The sequence below is a fragment of the Coregonus clupeaformis genome, chromosome 20 (genome assembly GCF_020615455.1).
Source record: "Coregonus clupeaformis isolate EN_2021a chromosome 20, ASM2061545v1, whole genome shotgun sequence".
NCBI classification, from domain to species: Eukaryota; Metazoa; Chordata; class Actinopteri; order Salmoniformes; family Salmonidae; genus Coregonus; species Coregonus clupeaformis.
In genome coordinates, this window is record NC_059211.1 from 1,238,638 (window position 1) to 1,260,862 (window position 22,225).

Below are 22,225 nucleotides of genomic sequence, written 5' to 3' on the forward strand. Positions count from 1 at the left end.
GATAATCTCCCTTGATCTGGGGCTCCACGCAAGATCTCACCCCGTGGGGTCAAAATGATCACAAGAACGGTGAGCAAAAATCCCAGAACCACACGGGGGGACCTAGTGAATGACCTGCAGAGAGCTGGGACCAAAGTAACAAAGCCTACCATCAGTAACACACTACGCCGCCAGGGACTCAAATCCTGCAGTGCAGACGTGTCCCCCTGCTTAAGCCAGTACATGTCCAGGCCCGTCTGAAGTTTGCTAGAGTGCATTTGGATGATCCAGAAGAAAATTGGGAGAATGTCATATGGTCAGATGAAACCAAAATATAACTTTTTGGTAAAAACTCAACTCGTCGTGTTTGGAGGACAAAGAATGCTGAGTTGCATCCAAAGAACACCATACTTACTGTGAAGCATGGGGGTGGAAACATCATGCTTTGGGGCTGTTTTTCTGCAAAGGGACCAGGACGACTGATCCGTGTAAAGGAAAGAATGAATGGGGCCATGTATCGTGAGATTTTGAGTGAAAACCTCCTTCCATCAGCAAGGGCATTGAAGATGAAACGTGGCTGGGTCTTTCAGCATGACAATGATCCCAAACACACCGCCCGGGCAACGAAGGAGTGGCTTCGTAAGAGGCATTTCGAGGTCCTGGAGTGGCCTAGCCAGTCTCCAGATCTCAACCCCATAGAAAATCTTTGGAGGGAGTTGAAAGTCCGTGTTGCCCAGCGACAGCCCCAAAACATCACTGCTCTAGAGGAGATCTGCATGGAGGAATGTGCCAAAATACCAGCAACAGTGTGTGAAAACCTTGTGAAGACTTACATAAAACGTTTGACCTGTGTCATTGCCAACAAAGGGTATATAACAAAGTATTGAGAACCTTTTCTTATTGACCAAATACTTATTTTCCACCATAATTTACAAATAAATTCATAAAAGATCCTACAATGTGATTTTCTGGATTTTTTTTCCTCATTTTGTCTGTCATAGTTGACGTGTACCTATGATGAAAATTACAGGCCTCTCTCATCTTTTTAAGTGGGAGAACTTGCACAATTGGTGGCTGACTAAACGCTTTTTTCCCCCACTGTAAGTGAACTATGGAATCAGACTTTGAATATCAAACAGGGAAGTGTTTATACAGCTAACTCAAGAGAGACAGAGAGAGACAGAGAGAGAAAGAGAGAGAGAAACAGAGAAAGAGAAACAGAGAAACAGAGAGAGAGAGAGAGAGAGAGAGAGAGACAGACCCCAGTACAGTAATCATATATAATGTATGTGGCAAATGCGTGCGACAGACAGTGTGTGGCTAGGAGACAGATTGAACGTTTGTGTGTACGTGCATGTGTGTGTGTGTGTCCATGAACGTGCCTGTGTGTTTGACAGATTTAAGAGTAATTCTGAGGGGACAGCATTAGCAGGGCTTAATTTGCTGAAGGTCCTGGCCTTAGTTAATTATTGACACTATAGAACGCTCAACTTTGTGCGGCGCTCAGCATACGTGTCACTTCCTGTTGCCAAAACACACCTTATTATGTAACGGAGGTATAGGCTTAGCATTCTCTAAGTGTGTGTGGCGTGTGTGTGTGTATGTCTGTGTGTGGGTGTGTGCGTGTGTGTGTGCATGTGGGGTACATGCCTGTGTGTGTTTTAGTTAGGAGCATAATCTGGTCAGGTGAGATACCTTAGGAAACGAGTTTCACCTGAGAGAGAGAGAGAGAGAGAGAGAGAGAGAGAGAGAGAGAGAGAGAGAGAGAGAGAGATACAGAGAGAGAGATACAGAGAGACAGAAAGATGACAAAACTCCTACCCTTTCTGTCACTTCTTCACAGTAAACTCTGTTTTCAGAGACGTAGAGGAAGTTAGTTCGTCATTGACAACCTCTCCACCGTACAGGCTATACTCTCTTCCCTCTATCTCTCTATAACTCTTTCCATCAGCTCAATCCATCCATACTACCAGGGCTCCATCAGGATGTTGTCGGCTGGGCTACAGATGCTGGGCGCAGCCCTGGCGATCATCAGCTGGCTGGGAAGTATCATCATCTGTGCTCTGCCCATGTGGAAGGTGACAGCCTTCATCTCACACCAAACCCTCACCACTCAGGTCATCTGAGAGGGCTTATGGATAAACTGGGTGACCCAAAGCATGGGCCAGATGCAGTGTAAGGTCTACGACTCCCTCCTGGCCTTGCCCCAGGAACTGCAGGCCGCCAAGGCTCTGACCATCATCGCAATCATCGCCGGAGTGTTCGCCATCCTGCTGAGCATCGCCGGGGGGGAGTGCATCAACTTCGTGGATGACGAGAGGTCCAAGGCCAAGGTAGCCATCGTTAACGGGGTCGTCTTCCTCATCGCTGCCCTCCTGGTCCTGGTCCTGATCCTGGTCCTGGTCCTGGTCCTGGTCTGCTGGTCGGACAACATCGTCATCCAAGACCAAGACTCCTATAACCCCCTTTCAGGCTACCAGAGGGAGCTTGGAGCCTCGTTCTACACTGGCTGGAGCCCCAATTGGTATTTTGAGGGTCCAATCATAATGAATAAGAGGTGGGACCTGATCCCCACCTCATCCTTCTTTAACCATTCCATCGAAGTTTTTAGTAGGGACGGCATTTCTAAACTAAAATAAAAGCATGTCATAGAGAGCAAAACTGAAAGAAAACATGCTGCATTTCTATTGGCTGAATTAAACTGCCATTCCCTCAGGCCAGACCATGTCATTGGGTAACAGTGTTGCTTGGGAAAATCAACACCAGTTGGTACTCTGTACATACTGTATGTGTGTGAAAATGTAGAATTTTTTCTTTAATCAATTTTGTGGATGAAGTCAAGGTATGAATACCTTTTGAAGGCACTGTATGTACGTATGTCTTTATGTGTGTTTGTGTGTGTGTGTCCTTGCGTGTGTTCGTGCGTGTGTGCATGTGTTTGTGGAGGCATTACTTGGCTGGCAGTAGGCTATGAATACTCTAAGGTACAGTAGGTTAGGTTCCAATGTTCATACTAGCACGGGGTGGTGGGGGGGTGGTCATAAGATGTGTGCGTGCGTTTGCATGTGTGTGTGCTTGCTCGCTTACAAGCGTGCCTGACAGTGTGTGCATACTGTACTGTACATGCATTTCGATCATTGTTGTGGTTGTTGTTGTTGTTGTTGATTCCTGGGAGATCTAGGTCAGAGGTAGGTCGGCATTCCTGAGACGAGACAAGTCCATCTAGCCTGAGTTATGCTGCTGGAGTATCATACTATATGAGTTATAGTCTGACTGGAGGAGGACTGGAGTATCATACTGTATGAGTTATAGTCTGACTGTAGGAGGACTGGAGTATCATACTGTATGAGTTATAGTCTGACTGGAGGAGGACTGGAGTATCATACTGTATGAGTTATAGTCTGACTGTAGGAGGATTGGAGTATCATACTGTATGAGTTATAATCTGACTGGAGGAGGATTGGAGTATCATACTGTATGAGTTATAGTCTGACTGGAGGAGGATTGGAGTATCATACTGTATGAGTTAAAGTCTGACTGGAGGAGGACTGGAGTATCATACTGTATGAGTTATAGTCTGACTGGAGGAGGAATGGAGTATCATACTGTATGAGTTATAGTCTGACTGGAGGAGGATTGGAGTATCATACTGTATGAGTTAAAGTCTGACTGCAGGAGGACTGGAGTATCATACTGTATTTGTTATAGTCTGACTGGCGGAGGACTGGAGTATCATACTGTATGAGTTATAGTCTGACTGGAGGAGGACTGGAGTATCATACTGTATGAGTTAAAGTCTGACTGGAGGAGGACTGGAGTATCATGCTGTATGAGTTATAGTCTGACTGGAGGAGGACTGGAGTATCATACTGTATGAGTTATAGTCTGACTGGAGGAGGATTGGAGTATCATACTGTATGAGTTAAAGTCTGACTGGAGGAGGACTGGAGTATCATACTGTATGAGTTATAGTCTGACTAGTGGAGGAGGACTGGAGTATCATACTATATGAGTTATAGTCTGACTGTAGGAGGATTGGAGTATCATACTGTATGAGCTATAGTCTGACTGGAGGAGGATTGGAGTATCATACTGTATGAGTTATAGTCTGACTGGAGGAGGAATGGAGTATCATACTGTATGAGTTATAGTCTGACTGGAGGAGGATTGGAGTATCATACTGTATGAGTTAAAGTCTGACTGCAGGAGGACTGGAGTATCATACTGTATTTGTTATAGTCTGACTGGCGGAGGACTGGAGTATCATACTGTATGAGTTATAGTCTGACTGGAGGAGGACTGAGGTATCATACTGTATGAGTTAAAGTCTGACTGGAGGAGGACTGGAGTATCATGCTGTATGAGTTATAGTCTGACTGGAGGAGGACTGGAGTATCATACTGTATGAGTTATAGTCTGACTGTAGGAGGGTTGGAGTATCATACTGTATGAGTTATAATCTGACTGGAGGAGGATTGGAGTATCATACTGTATGAGTTATAGTCTGACTGGAGGAGGACTGGAGTATCATACTGTATGAGTTATAGTCTGACTAGTGGAGGAGGACTGGAGTATCATACTATATGAGTTATAGTCTGACTGTAGGAGGATTGGAGTATCATACTGTATGAGCTATAGTCTGACTGGAGGAGGATTGGAGTATCATACTGTATGAGTTATAGTCTGACTGGAGGAGGATTGGAGTATCATACTGTATGAGTTAAAGTCTGACTGGAGGAGGACTGGAGTATCATACTGTATGAGTTATAGTCTGACTGGAGGAGGAATGGAGTATCATACTGTATGAGTTATAATCTGACTGGAGGAGGATTGGAGTATCATACTGTATGAGTTATAGTCTGACTGGAGGAGGACTGGAGTATCATACTGTATGAGTTATAGTCTGACTAGTGGAGGAGGACTGGAGTATCATACTATATGAGTTATAGTCTGACTGTAGGAGGATTGGAGTATCATACTGTATGAGCTATAGTCTGACTGGAGGAGGACTGGAGTATCATACTGTATGAGTTAAAGTCTGACTGGAGGAGGACTGGAGTATCATACTGTATGAGTTATAGTCTGACTGGAGGAGGAATGGAGTATCATACTGTATGAGTTATAGTCTGACTGGAGGAGGATTGGAGTATCATACTGTATGAGTTAAAGTCTGACTGCAGGAGGACTGGAGTATCATACTGTATTTGTTATAGTCTGACTGGCGGAGGACTGGAGTATCATACTGTATGAGTTATAGTCTGACTGGAGGAGGACTGGAGTATCATACTGTATGAGTTAAAGTCTGACTGGAGGAGGACTGGAGTATCATGCTGTATGAGTTATAGTCTGACTGGAGGAGGACTGGAGTATCATACTGTATGAGTTATAGTCTGACTGGAGGAGGATTGGAGTATCATACTGTTTGAGTTAAAGTCTGACTGGAGGAGGACTGGAGTATCATACTGTATGAGTTATAGTCTGACTAGTGGAGGAGGACTGGAGTATCATACTATATGAGTTATAGTCTGACTGTAGGAGGATTGGAGTATCATACTGTATGAGCTATAGTCTGACTGGAGGAGGATTGGAGTATCATACTGTATGAGTTATAGTCTGACTGGAGGAGGAATGGAGTATCATACTGTATGAGTTATAGTCTGACTGGAGGAGGATTGGAGTATCATACTGTATGAGTTAAAGTCTGACTGCAGGAGGACTGGAGTATCATACTGTATTTGTTATAGTCTGACTGGCGGAGGACTGGAGTATCATACTGTATGAGTTATAGTCTGACTGGAGGAGGACTGGAGTATCATACTGTATGAGTTAAAGTCTGACTGGAGGAGGACTGGAGTATCATGCTGTATGAGTTATAGTCTGACTGGAGGAGGACTGGAGTATCATACTGTATGAGTTATAGTCTGACTGTAGGAGGGTTGGAGTATCATACTGTATGAGCTATAGTCTGACTGGAGGAGGATTGGAGTATCATACTGTATGAGTTATAGTCTGACTGGAGGAGGATTGGAGTATCATACTGTATGAGTTAAAGTCTGACTGGAGGAGGACTGGAGTATCATACTGTATGAGTTATAGTCTGACTGGAGGAGGAATGGAGTATCATACTGTATGAGTTATAATCTGACTGGAGGAGGATTGGAGTATCATACTGTATGAGTTATAGTCTGACTGGAGGAGGACTGGAGTATCATACTGTATGAGTTATAGTCTGACTAGTGGAGGAGGACTGGAGTATCATACTATATGAGTTATAGTCTGACTGTAGGAGGATTGGAGTATCATACTGTATGAGCTATAGTCTGACTGGAGGAGGACTGGAGTATCATACTGTATGAGTTAAAGTCTGACTGGAGGAGGACTGGAGTATCATACTGTATGAGTTATAGTCTGACTGGAGGAGGAATGGAGTATCATACTGTATGAGTTATAGTCTGACTGGAGGAGGATTGGAGTATCATACTGTATGAGTTAAAGTCTGACTGCAGGAGGACTGGAGTATCATACTGTATTTGTTATAGTCTGACTGGCGGAGGACTGGAGTATCATACTGTATGAGTTATAGTCTGACTGGAGGAGGACTGGAGTATCATACTGTATGAGTTAAAGTCTGACTGGAGGAGGACTGGAGTATCATGCTGTATGAGTTATAGTCTGACTGGAGGAGGACTGGAGTATCATACTGTATGAGTTATAGTCTGACTGGAGGAGGATTGGAGTATCATACTGTTTGAGTTAAAGTCTGACTGGAGGGAGGACTGGAGTATCATACTGTATGAGTTATAGTCTGACTAGTGGAGGAGGACTGGAGTATCATACTATATGAGTTATAGTCTGACTGTAGGAGGATTGGAGTATCATACTGTATGAGCTATAGTCTGACTGGAGGAGGATTGGAGTATCATACTGTATGAGTTATAGTCTGACTGGAGGAGGAATGGAGTATCATACTGTATGAGTTATAGTCTGACTGGAGGAGGATTGGAGTATCATACTGTATGAGTTAAAGTCTGACTGCAGGAGGACTGGAGTATCATACTGTATTTGTTATAGTCTGACTGGCGGAGGACTGGAGTATCATACTGTATGAGTTATAGTCTGACTGGAGGAGGACTGGAGTATCATACTGTATGAGTTAAAGTCTGACTGGAGGAGGACTGGAGTATCATGCTGTATGAGTTATAGTCTGACTGGAGGAGGACTGGAGTATCATACTGTATGAGTTATAGTCTGACTGTAGGAGGGTTGGAGTATCATACTGTATGAGTTATAATCTGACTGGAGGAGGATTGGAGTATCATACTGTATGAGTTATAGTCTGACTGGAGGAGGACTGGAGTATCATACTGTATGAGTTATAGTCTGACTAGTGGAGGAGGACTGGAGTATCATACTATATGAGTTATAGTCTGACTGTAGGAGGATTGGAGTATCATACTGTATGAGCTATAGTCTGACTGGAGGAGGATTGGAGTATCATACTGTATGAGTTATAGTCTGACTGGAGGAGGATTGGAGTATCATACTGTATGAGTTAAAGTCTGACTGGAGGAGGACTGGAGTATCATACTGTATGAGTTATAGTCTGACTGGAGGAGGAATGGAGTATCATACTGTATGAGTTATAATCTGACTGGAGGAGGATTGGAGTATCATACTGTATGAGTTATAGTCTGACTGGAGGAGGACTGGAGTATCATACTGTATGAGTTATAGTCTGACTAGTGGAGGAGGACTGGAGTATCATACTATATGAGTTATAGTCTGACTGTAGGAGGATTGGAGTATCATACTGTATGAGCTATAGTCTGACTGGAGGAGGACTGGAGTATCATACTGTATGAGTTAAAGTCTGACTGGAGGAGGACTGGAGTATCATACTGTATGAGTTATAGTCTGACTGGAGGAGGAATGGAGTATCATACTGTATGAGTTATAGTCTGACTGGAGGAGGATTGGAGTATCATACTGTATGAGTTAAAGTCTGACTGCAGGAGGACTGGAGTATCATACTGTATTTGTTATAGTCTGACTGGCGGAGGACTGGAGTATCATACTGTATGAGTTATAGTCTGACTGGAGGAGGACTGGAGTATCATACTGTATGAGTTAAAGTCTGACTGGAGGAGGACTGGAGTATCATGCTGTATGAGTTATAGTCTGACTGGAGGAGGACTGGGAGTATCATACTGTATGAGTTATAGTCTGACTGGAGGAGGATTGGAGTATCATACTGTATGAGTTAAAGTCTGACTGGAGGAGGACTGGAGTATCATACTGTATGAGTTATAGTCTGACTAGTGGAGGAGGACTGGAGTATCATACTATATGAGTTATAGTCTGACTGTAGGAGGATTGGAGTATCATACTGTATGAGCTATAGTCTGACTGGAGGAGGATTGGAGTATCATACTGTATGAGTTATAGTCTGACTGGAGGAGGAATGGAGTATCATACTGTATGAGTTATAGTCTGACTGGAGGAGGATTGGAGTATCATACTGTATGAGTTAAAGTCTGACTGCAGGAGGACTGGAGTATCATACTGTATTTGTTATAGTCTGACTGGCGGAGGACTGGAGTATCATACTGTATGAGTTATAGTCTGACTGGAGGAGGACTGGAGTATCATACTGTATGAGTTAAAGTCTGACTGGAGGAGGACTGGAGTATCATGCTGTATGAGTTATAGTCTGACTGGAGGAGGACTGGAGTATCATACTGTATGAGTTATAGTCTGACTGTAGGAGGGTTGGAGTATCATACTGTATGAGTTATAATCTGACTGGAGGAGGATTGGAGTATCATACTGTATGAGTTATAGTCTGACTGGAGGAGGACTGGAGTATCATACTGTATGAGTTATAGTCTGACTAGTGGAGGAGGACTGGAGTATCATACTATATGAGTTATAGTCTGACTGTAGGAGGATTGGAGTATCATACTGTATGAGCTATAGTCTGACTGGAGGAGGATTGGAGTATCATACTGTATGAGTTATAGTCTGACTGGAGGAGGATTGGAGTATCATACTGTATGAGTTAAAGTCTGACTGGAGGAGGACTGGAGTATCATACTGTATGAGTTATAGTCTGACTGGAGGAGGAATGGAGTATCATACTGTATGAGTTATAGTCTGACTGGAGGAGGATTGGAGTATCATACTGTATGAGTTAAAGTCTGACTGGAGGAGGACTGGAGTATCATACTGTATTTGTTATAGTCTGACTGGCGGAGGACTGGAGTATCATACTGTATGAGTTATAGTCTGACTGGAGGAGGACTGGAGTATCATACTGTATGAGTTAAAGTCTGACTGGAAGAGGACTGGAGTATCATGCTGTATGAGTTATAATCTGACTGGAGGAGGACTGGAGTATCATACTGTATGAGTTATAGTCTGACTGGAGGAGGACTGGAGTATCATACTGTATGAGTTATAGTCTGACTGGAGGAGGACTGGAGTATCATACTGTATGAGTTAAAGTCTGACTGGAAGAGGACTGGAGTATCATGCTGTATGAGTTATAGTCTGACTGGAGGAGGACTGGAGTATCATACTGTGTGAGTTATAGTCTGACTGGAGGAGGACTGGAGTATCATACTGTATGAGTTATAGTCTGACTGGAGGAGGAATGGAGTATCATACTATATGAGTTATAGTCTGACTGGAGGAGGATTGGAGTATCATACTGTATGAGTTATAGTCTGACTGGAGGAGGACTGGAGTATCATACTGTATGAGTTATAGTCTGACTGGAGGAGGACTGGAGTATCATACTGTATGAGTTATAGTCTGACTGGAGGAGGACTGGAGTATCATACTGTATGAGTTAAAGTCTGACTGGAAGAGGACTGGAGTATCATGCTGTATGAGTTATAGTCTGACTGGAGGAGGACTGGAGTATCATACTGTGTGAGTTATAGTCTGACTGGAGGAGGACTGGAGTATCATACTGTATGAGTTATAGTCTGACTGGAGGAGGAATGGAGTATCATACTATATGAGTTATAGTCTGACTGGAGGAGGATTGGAGTATCATACTGTATGAGTTATAGTCTGACTGGAGGAGGACTGGAGTATCATACTGTATGCATTGTAGTCTGATCTTGTTCAGTGTTCGTTTCCTTAACTTACATCCTCCAGAACTGCATTACCCCAAACGAGGGCTCCCAACTAAACTTTTCCAGGTGGCACAGGTGCCACTAACATCCCAGCTAGCACATTTGGTTCCTTGGAAGATTTCCCATTGGTTCTGGGAACGAAGCCATAAGTTCCCTGACCGGTAAAACATAGCTTTATTTTTTACATTCTGAGAACAGAAGTGAAAATGTCGCTTGTTCTGGGAACGTAAATGCTTAGGTTGCAAGTAGGTTCTAACAACGTTTTACTATGGTTCCCTGAGCGTGCAACATAATAGTGTATTGTCTACACTTGGTTTGTCGTTATTATTAAATAATTTTAATTAAATCGTTTTTAGTCATAACTAAAGTTTGTATTGCTACGGATTCCGCGATGCGGTCAGCCTCTTTAGCTGGGACCGCAAGTTTGTGTCCCGGATTCCTCTTAAGTAGCAGTTAGCTGATAGCCATCATGAAAACTGAGCAGGCTAACGCTAGCAGTACTAGCCCACCTGTGTTTTTATCCACGGCTGGGCACAAATGCTTCAGGTCTGAGATGATTTCCACACAATCACAAGATGAAGATAAGGTGGAACTGGAAAATGGACAAGGATTTGTCTGCCCTAAATGCACCACCATCAAGCAGTTTAGGGACGAGATCCTACGGCTGTTAGCTCGGCTGCGAGGAAAGGAATACCTGCTTTCTAAGTACACAACCTTGCTGTAACCTAGGCAAACCCAACCTCAGTTTTAAATGCCTCCTATCGGTACAGGTTCAGTGCATCTGAAGGACATCTGATATGTATGGAAATGGAATAACATGTTACAAACACAGATTAAACCACTCGACTTGGAATATAACTCAGAACAAAACGTGTTAATGCATGCATGTGCATGTGGGTGTCGGTCTGCCTATCTGTTTGTGTGTTTGAGTCTGTGCACTTGTCTCTCTATATCTGTCTCTGTCCCTGACTGTTCTCCAGTCCAAGCCTGTGTCACAGGATGAGCCAGGACTGATGGATGACAATTTAGCCAGACACGGAGTGAGCAAGATGAGATTGTATCGTTCAGCTGAGAAATCTATACTGGATAGAAAACGAAACAAGACCTACGTCCCTCTGGTATGGCAGGCTGCCTGGTCCTATCCTTCAGCCCCCTCCATCTACCCTCCATCACCACTACCACTACTACCAGGCCCAGGGGGTGGCAGGGTGCCCATTTGGGATTACCATTCTATCTTAGCTTGGTTGACATGTCTGCACAGCACAATCAATGGTACCCTTTTAGTATCTCTGGATACTGGGTGAATGGATTATCCTTTACACTCTATCCCTCTCTCTTTCTAATGGTCCAGAAGACTCGCAGATGTTCTGGGTCCACAGAATAACAGAGTACCTTGGCTTGGTTCCAGGCAGTGGGCCCTCTCCTCTCTCCATAAACTAGAAGACGGTGTCAACACCGAAGCGTGCATTGCCCTCTCTCTCCTAAATGGTTTTATAATAACAGCAGTGTAATGGGACTTTAATGACTCGTCCTATGTCTTAATCAATATGGTGGCAGAGACGGGTCGTAGGTGGGTTGAACTGGGCCATGGGGCTGACTGCTAACGAGGAGGGAAGGACTGTCTTGTGCTGATTGGGTAGAGAAAAACTCCCTCAGGCCTAAAGAATAAGGGATGATAAAGTGAGAGAGATATTTGTGTGGTATTACAGTCAGTAGTGTTACAGTATAATAATGTGTGGTATTACAGTCAGTAGTGTTACAGTATAATAATGTGTGGTATTACAGTCAGTAGTGTTACAGTATAATAATGTGTGGTATTACAGTCAGTAGTGTTACAGTATAATAATGTGTGGTATTACAGTCAGTAGTGTTACAGTATAATAATGTGTGGTATTACAGTCAGTAGTGTTACAGTATAATAATGCTAATAACAACTAGTCATTTCAAGTTTATCATCCCATAGTGAGTATGAAATTATAAATTTGAGTATAAATTATATGTATTTTGCACATTTGTACAGCATACAGTACATATGTATAGATGTATTTTTCATATAGTACTCTTTAAAACATTATGCCAATACAAACTATAATGTTATAAAATTGAACTGTGATGACATTCTATCACTTCCATAGTTGCATATGATATAAAATATAATCTGATGTTGTTTGATACAAATATTGGGTTGTTAGGTATTGACCTACTGTATCCCATATTGATGTATTGTGGGTTTGTGGCCTGGAGCCAACTTACTGGATAGTTTCTTTTTGCAGTCTCTGCTCTATCTGACCCGTGAGTCAGTGTGGATCGAACATGGAGCGCAAGAGGGATGGAGAGATAGATGGAGAGAGGGATGGAGAGATAGATGGAGAGATGGATGAGAGATGGATGGAGAGAGGGATGGCGAGAGGGATGGAGAAATAGATGGAGAGAGGGACGGAGAGAGGGATGGAGAAATAGATGGAGAGATAGATGGAGTGAGGGATGGAGAGAGGAATGGAGAGATAGATGGAGAGAGGGTTGGAGAGTGGGATTGAGAGAGGGATGGAGAGAGGGATGGAGAGAGGGATGGAGAGAGGGATGGAGAGAAGGATGGAGAGAGGGATGGAGAGATACATGGAGAGAGGGATGGATAGAGGGATGGAGAGAGGGATGGAGAGATACATGGAGAGAGGGATGGAGAGAGGGATGGAGAGAGGGATGGAGAGAGGGATGAATTAGGAGGAAAAGCAAGAGGGCACTTGAAAGAAGAGCATACAAATCAGTGCATTGGAAAGGAGTTATATAACATTTCCATTGATCATCTGATGCTTGTTTTACATTTGTGAAATTATCATCCTTACAATGTTACTACTACTGTTCCACAGATGTAATCCTGCTTGGACAAGAGAGAGGGGTACTTGTATTCTCAACCAATAGGTGGCAGTGTGGGTTACTGTATCATGAATGCCAGCGACCCCACATGATTTACCTGGTCCACTCAGAATAAACTCAGATAACTACATAATGTTGAGCTCTAGATAGAATACATTGAGATAACTATATAATGTAGTTAAGTCGCTCTGGATTAGAGCGTCTGCTAAATGACTAAAATGTAAAAAATGTAAATGTTCAGCTGAGGGAGGTCTCAGGACTTTACACTGTACAGTGGGGAAAAAAAGTATTTAGTCAGCCACCAATTGTGCAAGTTCTCCCACTTAAAAAGATGAGAGAGGCCTGTAATTTTCATCATAGGTAAACGTCAACTATGACAGACAAATTGAGAAAAAAAAATCCAGAAGACCTACACCAGGCTGGGAAGACTGAATCTGCAATAGGTAAGCAGCTTGGTTTGAAGAAATCAACTGTGGGAGCAATTATTAGGAAATGGAAGACATACAAGACCACTAATAATCTCCCTTGATCTGGGGCTCCACGCAAGATCTCACCCCGTGGGGTCAAAATGATCACAAGAACGGTGAGCAAAAATCCCAGAACCACAAGGGGGGACCTAGTGAATGACCTGCAGAGAGCTGGGACCAAAGTAACAAAGCCTACCATCAGTAACACACTACGCCGCCAGGGACTCAAATCCTGCAGTGCAAGACGTGTCCCCCTGCTTAAGCCAGTACATGTCCAGGCCCATCTGAAGTTTGCTAGAGTGCATTTGGATGATCCAGAAGAGAATTGGGAGAATGTCATATGGTCAGATGAAACCAAAATAGAACTTTTTGGTAAAAACTCAACTCGTCGTGTTTGGAGGACAAAGAATGCTGAGTTGCATCCAAAGAATACCATACTTACTGTGAAGCATGGGGGTGGAAACATCATGCTTTGGGGCTGTTTTTCTGCAAAGGGACCAGGACGACTGATCCGTGTAAAGGAAAGAATGAATGGGGCCATGTATCGTGAGATTTTGAGAGAAAACCTCCTTCCATCAGCAAGGGCATTGAAGATGAAACGTGGCTGGGTCTTTCAGCATGACAATGATCCCAAACACACCGCCCGGGCAACGAAGGAGTGGCTTCGTAAGAAGCATTTCAAGGTCCTGGAGTGGCCTAGCCAGTCTCCAGATCTCAACCCCATAGAAAATCTTTGGAGGGAGTTGAAAGTCCGTGTTGCCCAGCGACATTCCCAAAACATTACTGCTCTAGAGGAGATCTGCATGGAGGAATGGGCCAAAATACCAGCAACAGTGTGTGAAAACCTTGTGAAGACTTACAGAAAACGTTTGACCTGTGTCATTGCCAACAAAGGGTATATAACAAAGTATTGAGAAACTTTTGTTATTGACCAAATACTTATTTTCCACCATAATTTGCAAATAAATTCATAAAAAATACTACAACATGGTTTTCTGGATTTTTTTTCTCATTTTGTCTGTCATAGTTGACGTGTACCTATGATGAAAATTACAGGCCTCTCTCATCTTTTTAAGTGGGAGAACTTGCACAATTGGTGGCTGACTAAATACTTTTTTCCCCCACTGTAAGTGAGCTATGGAATCAGACTTTGAATATCAAACAGGGAAGTGTTTATACAGCTAACACTGGTGTAGGATATCCATCAATATGATAGCATTATGGTAAATATGGGATCGAGGGACCAGCTTTCTAATTGGTTCCCCAAATGTCGAGAGAGAGAGAGAGAGAGAGAGAGAGAGACAGAGAGAGAAAGAGAGAGAGAAACAGAGAAACAGAGAAACAGAGAGAGAGAGAGAGAGAGAGAGAGAGAGAGAGAGAGAGAGAGAGAGAGACAGACCCCAGTACAGTAATCATATATAATGTATGTGGTAAATGCGTGCGACAGACAGTGTGTGGCTAGGAGACAGATTGAACGTTTGTGTGTACTTGCATGTGTGTGTGTGTCCATGAACGTGCCTGTGTGTTTGACAGATTTAAGAGTAATTCTGAGGGGACAGCATTAGCAGGGCTGAAGGGCTGAAGGTCCTGGCCTTAGTTAATTATTGACACCATAGAACGCTCAGCTTTGTGCGGCGCTCAGCATACGTGTCACTTCCGGTTGCCAAAACACACCTCATTATGTAACGGAGGTATAGGCTTAGCATTCTCTAAGTGTGTGTGGCGTGTGTGTGTATGTCTGTGTGTGGGTGTGTGCGTGTGTGTGTGCATGTGGGGTACATGCCTGTGGGTGTTTTAGTTAGGAGCATAATCTGGTCAGGTGAGATACCTTAGGAAACGAGTTTCACCTGAGAGAGAGAGAGAGAGAGAGAGAGAGAGAGAGAGAGAGAGAGAGATACAGAGAGACAGAAATATGACAAAACTCCTACCCTTTCTGTCACTTCTTCACAGTAAACTCTGTTTTCAGAGACGTAGAGGAAGTTAGTTCGTCATTGAAAACCTCTCCACCGTACAGGCTATACTCTCTCCCCTCTATCTCTCTATAACTCTTTCCATCAGCTCAATCCTGGAGTATCATACTGTATGAGTTATAGTCTGACTGGAGGAGGACTGGAGTATCATACTGTATGAGTTATAGTCTGACTGGAGGAGGACTGGAGTATCATACTGTATGAGTTATAGTCTGACTGGAGGAGGACTGGAGTATCATACTGTATGAGTTATAATCTGACTGGAGGAGGACTGGAGTATCATACTGTATGAGTTATAGTCTGACTGGAGGAGGACTGGAGTATCATACCGTATGAGTTATAGTCTGACTGTAGGAGGATTGGAGTATCATACTGTATGAGTTATAGTCTGACTAGTGGAGGAGGACTGGAGTATCATACTGTATGAGTTATAGTCTGACTGGAGGAGGATTGGAGTATCATACTGTATGAGTTATAGTCTGACTGGAGGAGGACTGGAGTATTATACTGTATGAGTTATAATCTGACTGGAGGAGGATTGGAGTATCATACTGTATGAGTTATAGTCTGACTGGAGGAGGACTGGAGTATCATACTGTATGAGTTATAGTCTGACTGGAGGAGGATTGGAGTATTATACTGTATGAGTTATAGTCTGACTGGAGGAGTAGGACTGGAGTATTATACTGTATGAGTTATAGTCTGACTGGAGGAGGAGGACTGGAGTATCATACTGTATGAGTTATAGTCTGACTGGAGGAGGATTGGAGTATCATACTGTATGAGATATAGTCTGACTGGAGGAGGACTGGAGTATCATACTGTATGAGTTATAGTCTGACTGGAGGAGGAGGACTGGAGTATCATACTGTATGAGTTATAGTCTGACTGGAGGAGGATTGGAGTATCATACTGTATGAGATATAGTCTGACTGGAGGAGGACTGGAGTATTATACTGTATGAGTTATAGTCAGGGGAGGACGGGTATATACTGTATGAGTTATAGTCTGACTGGAGGAGGATTGGAGTATCATACTGTATGAGATATAGTCTGACTGGAGTAGGACTGGGAGTATTATACTGTATGAGTTATAGTCTGACTGGAGGAGGAGGACTGGAGTATCATACTGTATGAGTTATAGTCTGACTGGAGGAGGATTGGAGTATCATACTGTATGAGATATAGTCTGACTGGAGTAGGACTGGAGTATTATACTGTATGAGTTATAGTCTGACTGGAGGAGGAGGACTGGAGTATCATACTGTATGAGTTATAGTCTGACTGGAGGAGGATTGGAGTATCATACTATATGAGTTATAGTCTGACTGGAGGAGGACTGGAGTATCATACTGTATGAGTTATAGTCTGACTGGAGGAGGACTGGAGTATCATACTGTATGAGTTATAGTCCGACTGGAGGAGGACTGGAGTATCATACTGTATGAGTTATAGTCTGACTGGAGGAGGACTGGAGTATCATACTGTATGAGTTATAGTCTGACTGGAGGAGGACTGGAGTATCATACTGTATGAGTTATAGTCTGACTGGAGGAGGAATGGAGTATCATACTGTATGAGTTATAGTCTGACTGTAGGAATTGGAGTATCATACTGTATGAGTTATAGTCTGACTGGTGGAGGACTGGAGTATCATACTGTATGAGTTATAGTCTGACTGGAGGAGGATTGGAGGATCATACTGTATGAGTTATAGTCTGACTGGAGGAGGACTGGAGTATCATACTGTATGCGTTGTAGTCTGATCTTGTTCAGTGTTCGTTTCCTTAACTTACATCTTCCAGAACTGCATTCCCCCAAACGAGGGCTCCCAACTAAACTTTTCCAGGTGGCACAGGTGCCACTAACATCCCAGCTAGCATTTACATTACATTTTAGTCATTTAGCAGACGCTCTTATCCAGAGCGACTTACAGTTAGTGCATACATTATTTTATCGAACCCACAACCCTGGCGTTGCAAACGCCATGCTCAACCAACTGAGCTACATCCCCTGCCGGCCAAATCCCTCCCCTACCCTGGACGACGCTGGGCCAATTGTGCGCGCCGCCCCATGGGTCTCCCGGTCGCGGCCGGCTACGACAGAGCCTGGATTCGAACTGCGATGCAGTGCTAAACTGTGACCACTGCGCAACTTAGACCACTGCGCCACTCGGGAGTACACATTTGGTTCCTTGGAAGGTTTCCCATTGGTTCTGGGAACGAAGCCATAAGTTTCCTGACCGGTAAAACATAGCTTATTTTTTTTACATTCTGAGAACAGAATTGAAAATGTTGCTTGTTCTGGGAACGTAAATGCTTAGGTTGCAAGTAGGTTCTAACAACGTTTTACTATGGTTCCCTGAGCGTGCAACATAATAGTGTACTGTCTACACTTGGTTTGTCGTTATTATTAAATCATTTTAATTAAATCGTTTTTAGTCAGAGCCTCGCTCTACATCGGCTGCAGCTCCGCAGGGCTGATGATCCTGGGAGGGGCGCTCCTCTCCAGCGATGAGAACATCTATGATGTCAAGTACTCCAAGGTTGCTGACTCCGTGTACTCTTTCCTGTATCTACTTTTCTAGTTAGTGTATGTGTGACTGTACAGTGTGAAATTATTGTTGTTATTGTTGATGATTCCTGGGAGATCTAGGTCAGAGGTAGGTCATCTAGCCTGAGTTATGCTGCTGGAGTATCATACTGTATGAGTTAAAGTCTGACTGGAGGAGGACTGGAGTATCATACTGTATGAGTTATAATCTGACTGGAGGAATACTGGAGTATCATACTGTATGAGTTATAGTCTGACTGTAGGAATACTGGAGTATCATACTGTATGAGTTATAGTCTGACTAGTGGAGGACTGGAGTATCATACTGTATGAGTTATAATCTGACTGGAGGAGGACTGGAGTATCATACTGTATGAGTTATAGTCTGACTGGAGGAGGACTGGAGTATTATACTGTATGAGTTATAGTCTGACTGGTGGAGGACTGGAGTATCATACTGTATGAGTTATAGTCTGACTGGAGGAGGACTGGAGTATCATACTGTTTGAGTTATAGTCGGACTGGAGTATCATACTGTATGAGTTATAGTCTGACTGGAGGAGGACTGGAGTATCATACTGTATGAGTTATAGGCTGACTAGTGGAGGACTGGAATATCATACTGTATGAGTTATAGTCTGACTGGAGGAGGACTGGAGTATCATACTTTATGAGTTATAGTCTGACTGGTGGAGGACTGGAGGATCATACTGTATGAGTTATAGTCTTACTGGAGGAGGACTGGAGTATCAAACTGTATGAGTTATAGTCTGACTGGAGGAGGACTGAAGTATCATACTGTATGAGTTATAGTCTGACTGGAGGAGGACTGAGGGGGAGAGCTGAGTTCATCATGTGGTTCTATCTTGATTGGATACAGTCAGAGTCATAGATAAATCATTCTCTAACCCAGGGTTTCCCAAACTCGGTCGTGCATGTTTTGGTTTTTGGTTTTAATCAAGCTTTCTTAACAATACATTATTTACCATTCAATTCGATTGGACACAAAATAATCTGAAACACAACCGAAACAAACAGCAAATGCATTCAACAAGTTTGTAGAGTCACACACTTGATGTAATCATTGTGTGCTAGGAATATGGGACTTAACTTCTGACTACTTTAATACACGTATAAGTGAATTTGTCCCAATATTCCTAGCACACAATGATTACATCAAGTGTGTGACTCTACAAACTTGTTGGATGCATTTGCTATGTGCAAAAAGTGCTGACATTTCTAAACTGTTCAACCAATATGGATAAAATACTGTCAAATTAAAGCTGACAGTTTGCACTTTAACCTCATAGTCACTCTATCGTTTCAAAGTGCTGGAGTACAGAGCCAAAACAACCAAAAATGTGTCACTGTCCCAACACTTTAGGAGCTCACTGTATTCCCTATATAGTGTACTACTTTTGACCAAGGCCCCATAGGGCTCTAGTCTAAAGTAGTGCTCTATGTAGGAGGTATGGTGCCGTTTGGGATACACAGAGTCTTGAATTCTTCTTCATCCACCACTTTTCCCATATAATAATATAATATAAATATAATAATATAATAATAATAATAATATGCCATTTAGCAGACGCTTTTATCCAAAGCGACTTACAGTCATGCGTGCATACATTTTTGTGTATGGGTGGTCCCGGGGATCGAACCCACTACCTTGGCGTTACAAGCACCGTGCTCTACCAGCTGAGCTACAGAGGACCACGAGTTGCAGACACAAACACACACACCACACACACACACACACACCACACATACACACACTCAATGGGGGCTGATTCCCAGGTCGCTGGCTTGTTGTTGCTTGTTATAAATCACAAGGCTTTAACATAATTTATTTTGGCCCTTAGGTGGTGTGTGCTGTATTTAAAATTTGACGTATTATGGATGAATGTCTATTTGTTATGCATTCATTCTGCGTGGTTACAGGGTTAAAACAGAAACAACTCAAAGGTTAACAGTTTAGGCGTTAATTCCGAGTGGCTATGGTTTGGGGAAGGCTTCAATTAAAAATGACACGCTATTACCATCAAGTATCATCAACTATTCTCACGGTTTGCTAGAGCATTGTGAACTGCGGTGGTGCAGTGGTCTAAGGTGCGTGCTCTTGCTCCAAGCACCGAGGAAGGCGTGTATTGACGTTCTGGGGACCTTTTCAAACGTCCAAAATCAAAGTCTATTTCTAGTGATCAGGCTGGTGTGTGTGGGTGTGTGCGCACTTGCGTGTATGCATGAATGCGTGTGTGTGTGTGTGTATATGTACACTGAGTATACAAAACATTAAGAACACTTTACTAATATTGAGTCCCTTTTGCCCTCAGAACAGCCTGAATTCGTCAGGGTGATGGACTCTGCAAGGTGTCGAAAGCGTTCCACAGGGATGCTGGCCCATGTTGACTCCAATGCTTCCCACAGTTGTGTCAAGTTGCCTGGATGTCCTTTGGGTGGTGGACTATTCTTGATGCACACAGGAAACTGTTGAATGTGAAAACCCCAGCAGCGTTGCAGTTCTTGACACACTCAAACCGGTGCGCCTGGCACCTACTACCATACCCCGTTCAAAGGCACTTAAATCTTTTGTCTTGCCCATTCACCCTCTGAATGGCATACATACACAATTTTCTCAAGGCTTAACCTGTCTCCTCCCCTTCATCTACACTGATTGAATTGGATTTAACAAGTGATATCCATAAGGGATCATAGCTTTCACCTGGATTCACCTGGTCAGTCTATGTCATGGAAAGAGCAGGTGTTCCCAATGTTTTGTACAGACATGGCTCTCATCGAGAAACAGAAGCAGGTCTACTATTTATTACTGTCATCATGTAAGGGAAGCAGGTCTACTATTTATTACTGTCATCATGTAAGGGAAGCAGGTCTACTATTTATTACTGTCATCATGTAAGGGAAGCAGGTCTACTATTTATTACTGTCATCATGTAAGGGAAGCAGGTCTAGTATTTATTACTGTCATCATGTAAGGGAAGCAGGTCTACTATTTATTACTGTCATCATGTAAGGGAAGCAGGTCTACTATTTATTACTGTCATCATGTAAGGGAAGCAGGTCTACTATTTATTACTGTCATCATGTAAGGGCGGCGTATTATTTTCTCTGTGTTGCTCTGAAGAAGGCTGATGTACTGTATAGAGATTACAATACCAAGCAGTAACCTTACTGTCTGCACTCTACTGTATTGTCTACTATTTCTGAGCAAGCTGCAATTCACCCCCCCCCCCTCTCTCTCTGTTTTTTTAATTCTCTCCTGCCAACACAATAATCAAGAAAACATGGATAACTTTGTCCAAATCCACCGAGAGAGAGCATGCATTACAGGTGTTTACATTCTCAATATCCACCAGCCTTGTTCCTAACTAGCTCAGGAAATCCATCTATTCATATGTGTATTGTTCAAATCACCCACAAAGCCTTTTTCTGAAAAGCATCAAATGGAATGAAATAGCATCCGTATTGTAGCCTGTAGCTGGAAATGGTATTAGAAAAAGCCTGCTATTGCTGACATTATTGTGTTATCAACCATTAATTGTGGAACGTACAATATCTCTGTTTTCCTTTTCTTATTTGAGTTTTACTCTACTGTATTTCACTGTATAACTGTCAATCACTCTAGAGTCATTGAACTGGAGTTGTATATCCATGTACAGTATGTACCAAGTCATCACACTGTGGCAGCGGTGAAACTCACAATAAAATAAGACAGCGGGAGACCGTTTTGCGGTGCTTAAACAAAAGTTGTTCTTTAATAAAGGTTGGGGGGAACGGGGAGGGGAGAAATACAAATGAAAGGCCTTTGAGGTAACGTGTGGGTCACTGTGTCCGGTGTGGTGGATCCTCGGACCGCCTGTGTTAATGAACTAAACAGAGAGAGAGAGCGATGAGTCTGGGGTTTCAATACATGCTCTCAACTTGCGCCGGGTGGCGTGCTGCCCGTGAATGGGTGCTCTTCCTTTGGGGCAAAGAAAAGTAAGAGAGAGAGTCAAACATTGCCCAGTGTCTTCTTTGGAGTCGGACCGAGGTGCTTATCATACTCACTCCAGTTCTTCTGAGGTCTAGGCATACCCTCTGCCTGTCTGCCCAAGCGCCCGAGTGACTGCACCTCTACTTATACCCATTTGGGGCAACGAGGGACAGGTGGGACCAATTCCAGGTGCCAATTGGTTGCAGCACCTGGACTGGGTAGTATTGGTTTTGAATCTCCAGCCCCAGTT

General features: G+C 43.3%; 1 pseudogene; it reads left to right on the plus strand.

Annotated features, from left to right (window-relative positions):
• Window positions 1-1,964: 1,964 nt before the first annotated feature.
• LOC121532533 lies at window positions 1,965-18,018 on the plus strand (annotated as a pseudogene).
• The last annotated feature ends 4,207 nt before the right edge of the window (window positions 18,019-22,225 follow it).